The sequence below is a fragment of the Triturus cristatus genome, chromosome 4_2 (genome assembly GCF_964204655.1).
Source record: "Triturus cristatus chromosome 4_2, aTriCri1.1, whole genome shotgun sequence".
NCBI lineage: Eukaryota > Metazoa > Chordata > Amphibia > Caudata > Salamandridae > Triturus > Triturus cristatus.
Genome location: NC_140586.1, coordinates 391,493,089 through 391,507,515, shown reverse-complemented (window position 1 = coordinate 391,507,515; position 14,427 = coordinate 391,493,089).

Sequence of the window (14,427 nt, the reverse complement as noted above, 5' to 3'; positions counted from 1 at the left end):
TTTCTGTATTTTGTACTCCCCATTTGACATCTGCTGTGCCCTTCTGTACCCCCTTTCCCCCCTTTTTGCCTTCTGTGCCCCCTTTCCCCTGTATTGCCTTCTGTGTCCTCTCCCCACTTTTGCCCGGTTTCCCTCTGTGCCACCTTTCCCGCCGGTGCGTCCCTGCGGCCCCGCCCCCGCTGTTTCCATTCTCCGCCCCGCTCCCGCCTCCCAGCTGCGCCTCCCTCCCACAGCCCCTCATATGGAGGCCGCGCGGCGGTGAAGGGAGTGACCTTTGACCCTGTCCTCAGGTAGGTCGCCCCCAGCCACCACACGGTCCTCCTGTGACGCTGCCCCCACAATCTGCTGTCGCCTTGCCCCTGCCGCTGCCTGTTGTTGCGTGAGTCTCCTCTGGTCTTGCCCCTCGTTTTTCACTTGTTGCCTTGGATTTTGTTTCTGTATTTTGTACTCCCCATTTGACATCTGCTGTGCCCTTTTGTACCCCCTTTCCCCCCTTTTTGCCTTCTGTGCCCCCTTTCCCCCGTATTGCCTTCTGTGTCCTCTCCCCGCTTTTCCCTGGTTTCCTTCTGTGCCACCTTTCCCGACGCTGCGTCCCTGTGGCCCCGGCTGTTCCCATTCGCCACCCCGCTCCCGCCTCCCAGCTGCTCCTCCCTCCCACAGCCCCTCATATGGAGGCCGCACAGCCAAAGGCAAGCCCGTCTGCGCCTATCCGCGCCTGGACCGCGCCCAGCGCCAGATCCCCTGGCCCCCGCAGGAGCCAGGGCACACGACTGAGATACGACACCGCCACCCTCAACGCACTCAACACCGGACGCGCACCCGCCTGCTACCGAGCCACTCCGAAACTAACCCACGGACCCTTCGCCTGCCAAACCTGCAAATTCACATGCCTCCGAACCTGCACCCCGCCCACCGAACAAAGCAACAACAACAACAACAACAACCTCAAGTGCATCCTCCTCAACGCCCGCTCCATCCACAAACATGCCATCGAACTCCGGGACCTCCTTGATACTACAGCACCTGACGTTGTCTTCCTCACGGAAACCTGGATGAACGCCTCTTCGGCCCCCGACATCGCCATAGCCATCCCGGACAGCTACAAAATCACCCGGAAGGACCGCGTCAACCAAAACGGAGAAGGAATCGCCATCATCTACAGGAACACCATCAGCGTCACAACCAACGCCGAAGACACAATCTCCGCCGCCGAACACCTACACTTCCAGATCCACACCAACCCCAAGACCACACTCAGAGGAACCCTCATCTACAGACCCCCGGGTCCGCGCACACAATTCAGCGAAACCTTCGCCGACTTCATCAGCCCACACGCCCTAGCATCACCCGAATACATCCTCCTAGGGGACCTGAACTTCCACCTGGAGAACAACAACGACAGCAACACCACCACCCTGCTCGACAACCTCGCCAGCCTCGGACTCAAGCAACTGGTGAACACCCCCACCCACTACGCCGGCCACACGCTCGACCCCATCTTCTCCGCAAGCAACCATGTCTCCTTCAGCCACACCACCGGACTACACTGGACAGAGCACAGCTGCATCCACTTCACTTTCAAGAAGACTACATCCCACCACCACAGGCAACAGATCCCCCGCAGATGCTGGAGCAAAGTCACCACAAACCAGCTAACCACATCGCTGAGCCAGAACCCACCAGTCGATACCCCTGACACCAACGACGCAGCCCAGAACCTCGCACAATGGATCACCAACTGTGCCGATGACCTCGCTCCTCTGAAGAACCCCCCAGGCAAGACCAGCAACAGGAAAACCACGTGGTTAACCAACACCCTCAAAGCCTCAAAGAAATCCTGCCCTCGAGAACGCCACTCGCGAACACCACCAGCTGATCCGCACCACCAAAAGGACATCGTTCAAAGACCGGCTGGACAACAACACCCAAAACAACAAGGAACTCTTCAACATCGTAAAAGAACTCTCCAACCCCAGGGCCAGCAACAACGACATCGCACCGTCGCAAGACCTCTGCAACTCCCTCGCCACGTTCTTCTACCGCAAGATCGCAGACATACATGACAGCTTCAGCACCCAAACCCCGCCTCCAGCCACCGAACCAACAATCACACCCACCACCCTCAGCGCCTGGACTCCCGTCAGCACTGAAGACACCACCCACGTCATGAACACCATCCACTCCGGCTCTTCCTCTGACCCATGCCCTCACCACATCTTCAACAAAGCCAATGCCAGCATCGCACCCCACCTCCGGAACATCATAAACAACTTTTTGTAATTGAAGAAAAGTAGCGCTGTCATAAGTAGACAGGGATGTAGTTAGGTAGATTTATTGTTCAAGTAAGTTGGTACACGGTAGCCCCACCGGGAGCAGCATCCTGCTGCTCAGCCCCTTCAATCTAACTGATCACTCTTTCAAAGCATGCACACACTCCCAACATTCCATGACATCACACTCACGCAGGCTGAGCAGCCAGGACTAGGAAGTATAGGATATAACACAACTCCTTCGTGTCAGCCACCTTCCCAGAAAGCTGGAAGCATGCAGAGATCAACGCCCTACTGAAGAAACCCACAGCTGACCCAAAAGACCTCAAGAACTTTCGCCCCATCTCTCTCCTTCCTTTCCCGGCTAAATTCATCGAGAAGACCGTCAACAAACAACTGACTGCATTCCTCGACGCAAACAACTCGCTCGACCTATCCAAGTCCGGATTCCGAGCCAACCATAGCACCGAGACCACCCTCATCGCAGCCACCGATGACATCAGGACCCTGATGGACAACGGGGATACAACCGCTCTCATCCTCCTAGACCTCTCAGCCACCTTCGATACCGTCTGCCACCGCACCCTAATAACCCGCCTTCACAACACTGGGATTCAAGGAAAAGCCCTGGATTGGATCACCTCGTTCCTCTCCGACAGAACCCAGAGAGTCCGCCTCCCTCCCTTCCGCTCCACGGCCACCAAGATCATCTGCAGCGTACCCCAAGGCTCCTCACTCAGCCCAACCCTCTTCAATAGCTACATGAACCCCCTCGCCGCCATCGCTCGCAATCACAACCTCAACTTCATCTCCGACGCCGACGACACCCAGCTGATACTCTCCCTCACCAAAGACCGAGCCACCGCCAAAATAAACCTCCAGGAAGGAATGAAAGACGTTGCGGAATGGATGAAGCTCAGCCGTCTGAAACTCAACTCAGACAAGACGGAAGTCCTCATCCTCGGACAATCCCCATCCGCCTGGGACGACTCCTGGTGGCCCACGACGCTGGGCACCACACCGACACCCACCGACCACACTCGCAACCTGGGATTTATCCTGGACTCCTCCCTCATGATGACCAAACAAGACAACGCCATCTCATCTTCATGCTTCAACACCCTGCGCATGCTCCGAAAGATCTTCCGGTGGATCCCCACCGAAACCAGAAAGACAGTCACCCAGGCCCTCGTCACCAGCCAACTGGAATACGGGAACGCCCTGTACGCATGAACCACAGCCAAACTTCAGAAACGACTTCAGCGCATAAAGAACGCCTCCGCATGACTCATCCTCGACATCCCTCGCCGCAGCCACATAACACCCCACCTGAGAAACCTGCACTGGCTCCCCGTCAGCAAGAGGATCACGTTCAGGCTCCTCACCCACGCACACAAAGCGCTCCACGACATGGGCCCGAATACCTCAACAACCGCCTCTCGTTCTACACTCCCACCCGCCAGCTCTGCTCTGCCAGCCTTGCCCTCGCCATCGTCCCACGGATCCGCAGAACCACAACTGGAGGAAGATCGTTCTCCTACCTGGCCACCAAAACATGGAACTCCCTCCCCGCACACCTACGACTGACCCAGGACCATCTCACCTTCAGGAAGCACCTCAAGACCTGGCTATTCGAGCAGTAACAAACACCCCCCTCCCTTCAGCGCCCTGAGACCCTCACGGGTGAGTAGCGCGCTCTATAAATGTATTGATTGATTAATTGATTGATCTCTGTACTGGGGTGAATTGATGACATTGTCGTGCATTTTGTCCATCAATTGTTTTTTTTGCATTTGTCAGCCATGTGTGTCATGGCGGAAAGGTGTCTGAAAAATGATAATGATCCCACCGTGCAAGAAGAAAACTCCTTGTACATTGGGTTGTTAATTTTTATATTAATACAGTACAAAACTCCCTCCAGGTAGGAAGGGATCTCTAAATAGGATGTGCGGTCCCCTAGCAACGTAGTGGAGATCATGATCTCTGTGCCCAAACAGAATGGGTGGCCATTTTGCCATGGGGAACAACCTTTACAACGCAACTTTTACAACGCACTACCATTACAACGAAACTGTTACAACGCGAGTGCATTGACAACGCAGGACATGACAACGCAAGTCTTTACATCGACTTGCACTAGATGGCGTGCTAACATTAAAAATAGTGTAGTTTACTATCCCAACACCTTCCCTACTGTTACGTGGACTGGAGTTGGAATAGTAAATTACACTTTTTTAATGTTAGCACGCCATCTAGTGCAAGTCGATGTAAAGACTTGCGTTGTAATGTCCTGCGTTGTCAATGCACTCGCGTTGTAAAACTTTCGTTGTAACAGCATGCGTTGTAACAGCATGCGTTGTAACGTCATGCATCCTTTTGCCATGGTATATAAGACGTTTTTTTACTCTTGTGGTACTCCTGGCTTACTACCCAGTTCCTGATTGGATCGCCTGTATGGTCAATCACAATGTCAATCATGATTTTATTTGCCTGTACTTATGTATGCATTTCATTCAAATGATCTTGCATTATATGTAAAGCACTCTGATATCTTCTGGTCTAGCTAGCGCTAAAAAAAAAAGCTGTCAATAAATAAGTGGAACTAAGTGCCTCCCATTGGTTTTAAACGGACTGTCATAAAGCATTTGGCTGCAGAGATGCAAGGCAAGCCCTAAATTAGGTCTCACCTCTGTAACTGAGCCTTGTAAATTGGCGCTCTGACCAACACATTGTGCATTTCTAATTGGACGAATAATGACCGCCAATCCATTGGGCATTCACACTATGTATATTTTGTTCTCTGCCACTTCAAGGTAGGGGACCTGCTGCACTTAACACTTTAGGTTCTTTGAGTGATGGGTAGAAAAGAAGTAGGATGGCAGCCAAAAGAGCCTAATGGTTAAGCCACCAATGCAATGTATCACAGTAGAAACATTAACCCCCTGAACTAGTGCTTAAGGTGGCTGCTACCAGGTTTCTTGTTATATCTAGAAACTCTCAGAGAATAATATACCTCAGGTAGTTAAAAGTGTTTGCTACAGAAACCTATGTGAAATCAGTTGGCATAGATTTGAATAATCACAACATAGCTTTATTGTGCCACCTGCCGAGCACTGTGTATACCCTGCCGCTCGCATGTTAAAATCCGATCCTCATAAATATGTTGGTATGTTATGCACCTGCTACAAACACCTGCATTTAACTAGCAGGGTATCAGTGGGATTCTTTGGGGAGAATTGGGCAGTAATTAACACATAGTAAGCGTCAACACCAATTCAGTTTGCATTTCACGCTCTATAAATCACCGCTATTATTACAATTATATTCAAGCAACAGCGTGTATGGTGCATCACAAATAATGTGTGTGAAATAGCCATTTGTTTCCTAGCCTCGATTGAAATATAAATGCAACGTGTCTTGCAGCAAGCAATTGTTCATGTCTCTCATTGTTTTTCTAGTATCATCACACATGTTTTCATTAAAAAAATCATTTGTACTTTTTTGAGATTAAAAACAAGAACCCTTTGGGTCTTATTTATGAGGCCTTGCGACAGTTTTGCTCTTCTGTTGCGTCACTTTTTGTGACGCATCTGCAGCGTAAAACATGCCTCCTGTTGTACCCTATTTACAAAGTGACGCATCTAAGCAGATGCGTCACTTTGTAAACCCATGCGCTACATTATACCTGCGCCAGGTATAGTGTATGCAGGATGGGCGTTCCCACGTAAGTAACCCTCATAGAAGTGACGCAGTGAAATCTATGAGATTTCACTGCGCCACTTCTAGGGTGCAAATGCATCAAAATATTACGCCTGCCTCACAGCAGGCGTAAGGCTGACGCAGGCCCTTTCACATGGGGCTTGCCCCATGTGAAAGGACACATAGCTGGAGTTGCGTCACTTTTTTGACACACTCCAGTAATGCGTCACTTTTGCGCCTACAGATACGTCAGAAATACTGACGTATCTGTAACTCCATGCGACATGATGCATCATACAGTAAATATGACGCATCTATCATGTCGCAAGGAGGGCGATGCGTCACTTCTCATAAATGAGGCCCTTTGTTTTTTAGCTTACTTCCGGGGAGTGTGTGTCTTTATTTCCCCCGATGGCTTGCTAACTCTAAAAGCAAGGAGGGATTTTATATGGTGGGGGTGGAGTTGTAACATTTGGCACTTATTGAAGGATTCCACTCTTGGTAAAAAGGTATTAATGTAGGGTGCAGCGGACCAGGCCTGTGGATTGCTGCCTTACAGTTGAGCTCACTTTTAGGCTGAGTGGCAGTGTTACAGAAGTGCTTCTGGGTCTAGCAATGGAGTAATGAGGCAATAGCCACTGCAGGCATCCTCGTGTTGCTAAAACACTCCTGATATGCAGACAACGGAAAAGGAAGTACTGCTTGACCTGCTAGCGACAACTCAAACTGGCAGTGCATTTTCGCTACAGGTACATCTCACTGAGATTGGCCTGGTGGTCTGTTCCTTAATTGTAGTTCCATAGAGGCACAGAGAATGAAGCATCTCTCAGGCCTAAGGCCCTGCATGTGCAGAAGTCCACTAAACACTAGGAAGACATCACACAAGGAGTCAAAGATGAATACAAGAGCCGGGAAAAGGGTACATATGGAATCAAGGTTTTTGTAGGAGGCTGGCTTAGTATATGGTCCACACTTATTTAAGTGAAGCACCTTGCACTAATACAGACAAGCCCTAAGGTGATTTTAGTAGCCTTAGACAACCATAGAAAGCTCTCTAAGTGGTAGCTATGGAGAGCAGCTTTCAGGCTTAGTCCAGAAGGAGTGTTAAGCAGCTTCTTGTCCCTGAACTAATCATATAGTGTAGGTTAAGTGAAAAAGAACAACACAGTGTAGTTAAAAAAAATAGGAATTTATTATACACACTCACTAACACATTGGTATATCTCCTACCCAGAGACATAAACACAATACACACAATATTTCAATAGTAGAACAGGTATGTAGCACAAATACACAGTGGCCTCCAGGGGAAGATCAAACCATGTACTAAAATGTGAACTGCGACCAACGTCAAGACTGGACCCAGAAGACCTAGAACAGCTGGGTACTCAAGGACCCACCCTAGGTAAGTACCCAGGAACCCCAATGATGCTGTGTGCAGAGTGGAAACACAGCCGCATACTCAATGCGAGTCAATGGGGAAGTTGCGGTTGCAGTTTTCAAGAAGAAGGACCCTTCCGAGAGGACCCTGAAGAAACCCATTGGAAGAAGGAAGGTTGGAGAGTCACGCTACCCAGGATACCTACACCAGGGAATCCAGGTGCATAGATGTGAGGTGACATCGGAAAACGCAGAACACCACAATGGAGGACTTCAATGAAGATGCAGTTGGAGAAGAAGGTGAAAGAGTTTGTTGGAATCCAAGGGTATATTCTTGAAAAGGAGTACCTGCAAGGAGAGGGGACAGAGTCAATGCCACTCAGGGGTGACCAAGAGGCACAGAAGACAAATGACCACTGATGACGGAAGATGCAGGAGAGTTGACTGTGATCTTGTTGCTGCAGTTGTGAGGACCAGGCAGCACTGTGGAATACCAGGAGTTGTTCACAAGCTGTCCCATGTCAGAAGTTGAGAACCAGGGGGTTGGTGTCTGGCAAGAGCACCAGCAAGCCTTGGCAGCAGCAACAGGTGAGTGAAACAAAGAAGGTGCAGTATTGGGACCAGCAAGGCCCAAGAGATTCACCATGTGCAGCAGAGTCAGAGTAGGCCCTGAGAAAGTGGTGGAGCGCACTGGAGCCAACAAAGACTCTCAGGAGGACCCACAGGCCACCAGCACAGGAGTTGGAATAGGACCTTGAGCAGCTCACAAAGGATGAAGGCCCACGGTGCAGAGGATGTGGCGAGGACAAAGATCTTGGTAGCAAGAGTTGCTGGAGGCAAGAGCTTTTTGGAGACCAAGGAACCCTGGAAAAGAGAGTGGACAAGCCTTGGCAATGGCAAGTCAACGCCATACACAGGGGGACTGCTCCAGCAGTGAGGGATACTGGCTTCAAACTTACTGAGAAGACAGTACAGGCCTCAAGGGAGCAGCAAAACCACCACCTGTGTTGCTGAACCTTTCAGAATTTGTGGGAGCTTAGGAGCAGCAGACCAGTCAGCTTTGTTGCGGTGCCTGCAGATGCAGGGGAGTGACTCCTTTACTCCAATGGAGATTCCTTTGGGTGTCTTTGATGCCCCCAGGTCTGACCTGGATGGAGCACAGGTACAGACGATGCAGAAGACTGCAGGACGACGAGACCAGGAGCAGCAGGAGTCTGCCAGATGCAGTCTTGGTTCCCAAGGTGAAGTCCAAAAAGTCCAAAGTGCCCGGACAGTTGAAGATGAATTGGTTTTAGACCTGAACCTTGTCCCAAAAGGAATTTGAAGAGCCACCCACAGATAAGCCCTTAAGTACCCTAAGGAAAGGGTTGGGGCGATTCAGGGATCCCTCCCAGAGAGGAGATACTCCCTTGTCCTTTGTCCAGTTTCGCAACAGAGCGGGAGCCAACAGCTCCCTGAACTGGTTTCAACTGGAGTATTCAAGGAGGGCACCAAATGTGCCCTTCAAAGCAGCCTGGTGGTGCTCTCAAGCTCCCCCACCCCAGAAAAATACACTAAGTCCTGTGTGGGAGGTGGTCACACCTCGCTGCAACAGGAAACCTATTGTTGTACCTTTCCCTGCTCAAGCCTGGCTCAGTAGCAGGAGGGTATAATCATGTCTGTGGTCGACAGCATCACTAGATTGCTGTTAGACCCTGAAAGGCTGGTACCAGGAATACAAGGGGGCTTCCTAGCAGAGCCCCCAGTACATGGGATCCTACATCCAACATTGGAATCGGTGTTGGGGTAGGATTTCAACATGTTTGATACCAAACATAACCGGTTTTGGTGCAGCCAATATATAGTTGCAAAAAGAACTATTGATGGACAGAATGCAGAACAATGTAATACATTCACCCAAGTACAGAGATCTGGGCCTAAGTCCATTGTTTTTTTGCTCACCATGCCATTCCAGGTTGGACCCAGCCATATGCAAATCAGTCTTGACCCTGCGCCCAATGGGAACAGTCCAGCCCGAACTGCCAGGCCAGATCCTCCCTGGACTGGAAACAAGCATCCTAGGACCGGTCTCGGGGTTTCCCCCCTCTTCAGCCAGGATAGCTTGATCTCAGTGGCATGGAGATCACGGGACTCACGTCTGAGCATACCCGTCCCACTCGGGGTGACAAATGCAAAAAGAACTATTGATGGACAGAATGCAGAACAATGTCATACATTCACCCCAGTACAGAGAACTGGGCCTAAATCCATAGTTTTTTTGCTCACCATGCCATTCCAGTTTGGACCCTGCTTGTCCCCCACTGACCGCATTGCCTGCACCTTAAAACATCGATAGCACCATTCACCACTTGGGTGTTTGTATCCCTGCACGAGCGCCATCTTGGGAGTAGGGCTCAGACGCCCCCAAGACGTTTTACGGCGCTGCGCTCTAGTTCGAGTGAGCACCGCCTACCACACGCTATTTAGAGGCCATTATGGTCGCGCGCAGCGTATGCGCGCAGCGTCGCGCCGGAGGAGCGCCAGAGGAAAGCCCGTCTGTGCCCGTCCGTGCCAGGACGGGCCGTAGGGCCTCCCCCCCTGGTTGGCCGCGGGTCTATACTCCTGCTACCCTCAGATCTCTCCATCAAGGGAGAAATACGCTAGATGAGTTAACGCTTGCCACCCTTCGGTCGGAGGACCTATTACAGGTAGAGGCTAAATCAGTCATCACAAGGTCACAAGGCCTGATAATTGCCACGCTTAACACACGATCCCTACAGAAACACCATTTAGAGGTGTTTACACTGCTGGACGAGGGTGAGATCGACATCCTTGCGCTCTCAGAAACATGGTTAGGACTGCCTCAACACCTGACATTATAGCTGCTTTACCGCCCAACTTTGACGCTCGGTGGTATAACCGCCCAAAGGATAGTAGAGGGGGTGGGGTAGCTATCATGTTCAAAAGGAATCTCAAGGTAACACAAATCATCGCAGAAAACTGTGCTGGAGCAGAAGTCCTAGGGATTAAAATATCACTGAAATCCTCATGCATATTGCTTCTTTTAGTATATCGTCCTCCGCAGAGCTCGCCGGAATTTAATGATTCCTTCTTTGAGCTGTTGACCGATCTGGCATCCAGATATAAGTCCCTGGTAGTGGTTGGGGACTTTAACTATCATTGGGACGAGATCCCCAGGGGGCCCACTGCGGCCGAGTTTGGAACCAATCTTGCCACTCTCCATCTAAACCAGCTTGTAAAAGGGCCCACCCATGAGAAGGGACATACCCTTGATCTTGTCTGTTCCTCCCTTCCTCGAATGGAAGTCCTGGAAGTTAGCCCTTGCATCTGGTCAGATCACTATCTGATTAAGTGTTGGGTCCCAGGGGAGCCTTTAACAGCGGCCCCTCCACAAACAAGGAGGAAGGTCCGCCCATGGAAGAAGATCGAGGCCGACTCTTTAGTCACAACTCTTCTCTCCTCCCCCCCTCCGAAGTGGAAGCAGGGGAACCTGGACGCAGAGACCACGACCATTATGGCCTGGATCCGCTCTACCTTAGACAAACTAGCTCCAGAACGATCAGAGCTCACTCGGAAAAAAGGGAAAGGAGCCCCTTGGTTTGATGCATCCCTCAGGGAAAAGAAGCAAGCTCTCAGGAAGGTGGAGCGAAGCTGGAGACGGGATTATGGGCTTACAGAATCATTAACATACAAAACTCTTCTGGCCAGTTACAAACGGGCCATCCTAGCTAGGAAATCCGCCTTCTATGAGGGCCGGATCAGGGAGGCTACGAATAAACAAAGGGAAACCTTTATTATTCTAAGGGAACTCACGCAGCTGAATGACAAAAGCGGCGGTCTGGCCCAGCCTGACTGTGACACCTTTCAAGGATTTTTCCTCCAGAAGGTGCAGGATATCCTGATGGATATTTCGACGCTCTCTGATAGCCTACCAACGCAACTCGGTACAGACAGCTTGCAGTCTGCGGGGGTTTTGCTTAACTTCCCAGCTATCGACGGAGAGCACTTGACAGAACTGGTTAGTCATATCAAATCAGGATCCTCCAGTGATTCCTGCCCTCCGAAAATTTTCAAGCTGGCTTTGCCAGGCATTCAACCCCAGTTGCTGCATTTACTAAATGCTTCATTGGAAGCGGGTTACCTCCCAGCATCTCTGAAGGAAGCCAGAGTCTCCCCACTTCTGAAGAAAGCGGGCACTGACCCTAAAGCACTAAAAAACTACAGGCCTATTTCTCAACTGCCTTTCCTAAGTAAGATCTTGGAAAAACACGTCCTGAACGCAGTAGCCAACTATCTTGAGGAACACCATCTCCTGCATGCCAGGCAGGCAGGTTTCCGACCACAACACAGTACGGAACTGGTTATGGCCACGGTCACAGACGAGTTAAGAATAAGAGCAGATAATAAACAACCCTGCGCTCTGATTCTGCTAGATCTATCGGCAGCTTTCGATACGGTCAGCCATTCCATCTTGCTGAGCCGTATCGCAAAGCTGGGGATTGCCGGCCAGGCATACAAGTGGTTGGAGTCCTTCCTGTCGGGTCGCACTCAGAGGGTTCAGATGGGGGACCAGTTATCTGGGACTAAGGATGTGACCTGGGGGGTGCCTCAAGGGTCCGCACTCTCCCCTCTATTGTTTAATAGCTATTTGCAACCCCTGATGGATGAACTCACGCGCAGGAACTGTGAGGTCTTTAACTACGCAGACGACACGCAGTTACTGGTTCAGCTGGGAGATACCCCAGAGGCCCATGAATCAGTCAGGAATCTTCTGAGATTCACGGTCAACTGGATGACCAACAACTTCCTCAAAGTAAATGCAGAGAAAACGGAGGTGTTGGTGGTAACCAACAAAGCCAATCCCTGGGATGATTTGTACTGGCCCCCAGAACTCGGCAAAACCCCTATCCCCGGGACGGTAGTGAAGAGTCTTGGCCTAAAGATCGATGCGGATCTTACTATGGCCCCTCAAGTGTCGGCTGTGGTGGGCTCCTGCACAGCCGTGATGTGGCAGTTACATAAGCTTACTACCATTCTCTCTGCCTCCACGCTGCAAACTATCGTCTCAGCGACTGTCATCTCGAGGCTAGATTATGGTAATGCTTTGTATTTGGGCCTATCAAAGAAGCTGATGAGGAAACTACAGGTTGTGCAAAATGACGCGGCCAGACTGGTTTTCTCTCTTACCAGAAGTTCGCATGCATCTACTCTTCTTCGCAAACTGCATTGGCTTCCCGTGAAGCTTAGGGTCCAATTCAAAGGCCTCTGCATGGCCCACAAAGCACTCTTTGGCAATGCCCGGAATATGTCAAACAGCGCCTGAGGAAGTATGTTCCCGGTAGGCCCTTACGCTCGGGGTTTGTCCCAAATCTGGCTCAACCCAGATTCAATTTAAAAACTAAAGGAGGTTGTGCTCTCTCAGTACTCATTCCTCAACTTTGGAATGATCTTCCATCCAGCCTGAAGGAAGATTCTCACCTACTCTCCTTCAGGAAAAAACTGAAGACATTTCTGTTCGGAAAGGTAACATCTTCGGTCTAACTGGAGCAGGCAGATGGTTGCGGAGGCGTCATTATGTTGTTGGTTGTCTGTTTAGCGCTTAGAGACCGGTGGTGATAGGCGCTTTATAAGTACCATATAACATAACATAACATAACATATGCAAATCAGTCTTGACCCTGCACCCAATGGGAAAAGTCCAGCCCGAACTGCCAGGCCAGGTCCTCCCTGGACTGGAAACAAGCATCCTAGGACTGGTTTGGGGGTTTCAGACATGGTGGACAAAGGCAGAGCAAAAGGAATGATGATCTCCCCACCCTCAATAGGGCAGGACGACAGTCTGTGTGAGCTGGTGTCTCCATGACTGGGCTAGTGGAGGGTACACCAGTGTAAAGCTGGTGCTTTCCATGACTTTTAATAGAGAAAGGGAACCACAAGGTTTTCAAGGAGTTAGCGCCTTTGATTTATGATGGCGCTTAAGCACAGCTAAACTCTAAAAATGTCTTGTAAGAAAATCCCTCTTTTGATTGACCATTCTCAGTTTTGTAGGCTGATGTTAGTGGTGTTTGGACTCTGTACACTGGGAACCTCCTAACTAGACCTCGGTGATTTTGTTCAGACCCCTAACCCGTCCATCATCCCCTTTGGTATCGCTTTGTTCGCCCTAAGTTGGCAGGGTATGCCCAGACGTGGGTCCCTTTCTCACTTTGCCACTGGATTCAAGATAGCCTGGTTGATGAGGGTTATGAACCCAAAACTGGTCCCAGGATGCTTGTTTCCGGTCCAGGGAAGACATGGCTTGGCAGTTCGGGCTGGACTGTTCCCATGAGGCACAGGGTCAGACTGATTTGCATATGGCCATGTCTGAACTGGGGTGGTGGAGTGAGCTAAAGAATGATGATAGATTAAACCCAGATCAGTTGACTGGGGGTGAGTGTTTGATTTGCTCAAGCGCTCCGTCCATCATCCCCTTTGGTATCGCCAATATATAGTTAGACATCTCGTAATTGACTTGATGTTCACCATATGTATAAAATGGCTGACCATACTTACAAAGACTGGAGAATCGACTCCTGGGTTTCTCTGGGGTGTCCTGCTCATGCAGGGCAACCTCACACCAAGCACCCTGCCTTCAGGATTGAAAGGCCTACCTTAGGGGTAACTTATAGGTTTTCAGAGCATTGCCCTCAGATATGAGGAAACTTATTTCTGTGGTGAGTGGTGCTAGCACCAGCTCACACAGGCTGCAATGGCAGGCCTGTAGTCACAGTCTGAGTGGTCTATCATGGGTGGAATAATACATTTTTCAGCCTATGGGAGACCCCTGGTGTACCTATGCCCTGGGTACCTTTGTGCCATATACTAGGGACTTAGATGGGTACACCAATAGCCAATTCGGGAGGTAACAAAGTACTTACCATAGTCCAGTTTAGGGAGAGAGCACACTGACTGGGGTCATGATTAGCACAATCCCAGTCAGACCAATCAAAAAAACAGAATGACACCAGCAAAATTGGGGGTAACCATGAACACAGATCTTACTTTCCTACAGATACGTACCAGGGTACAAACCTATGGA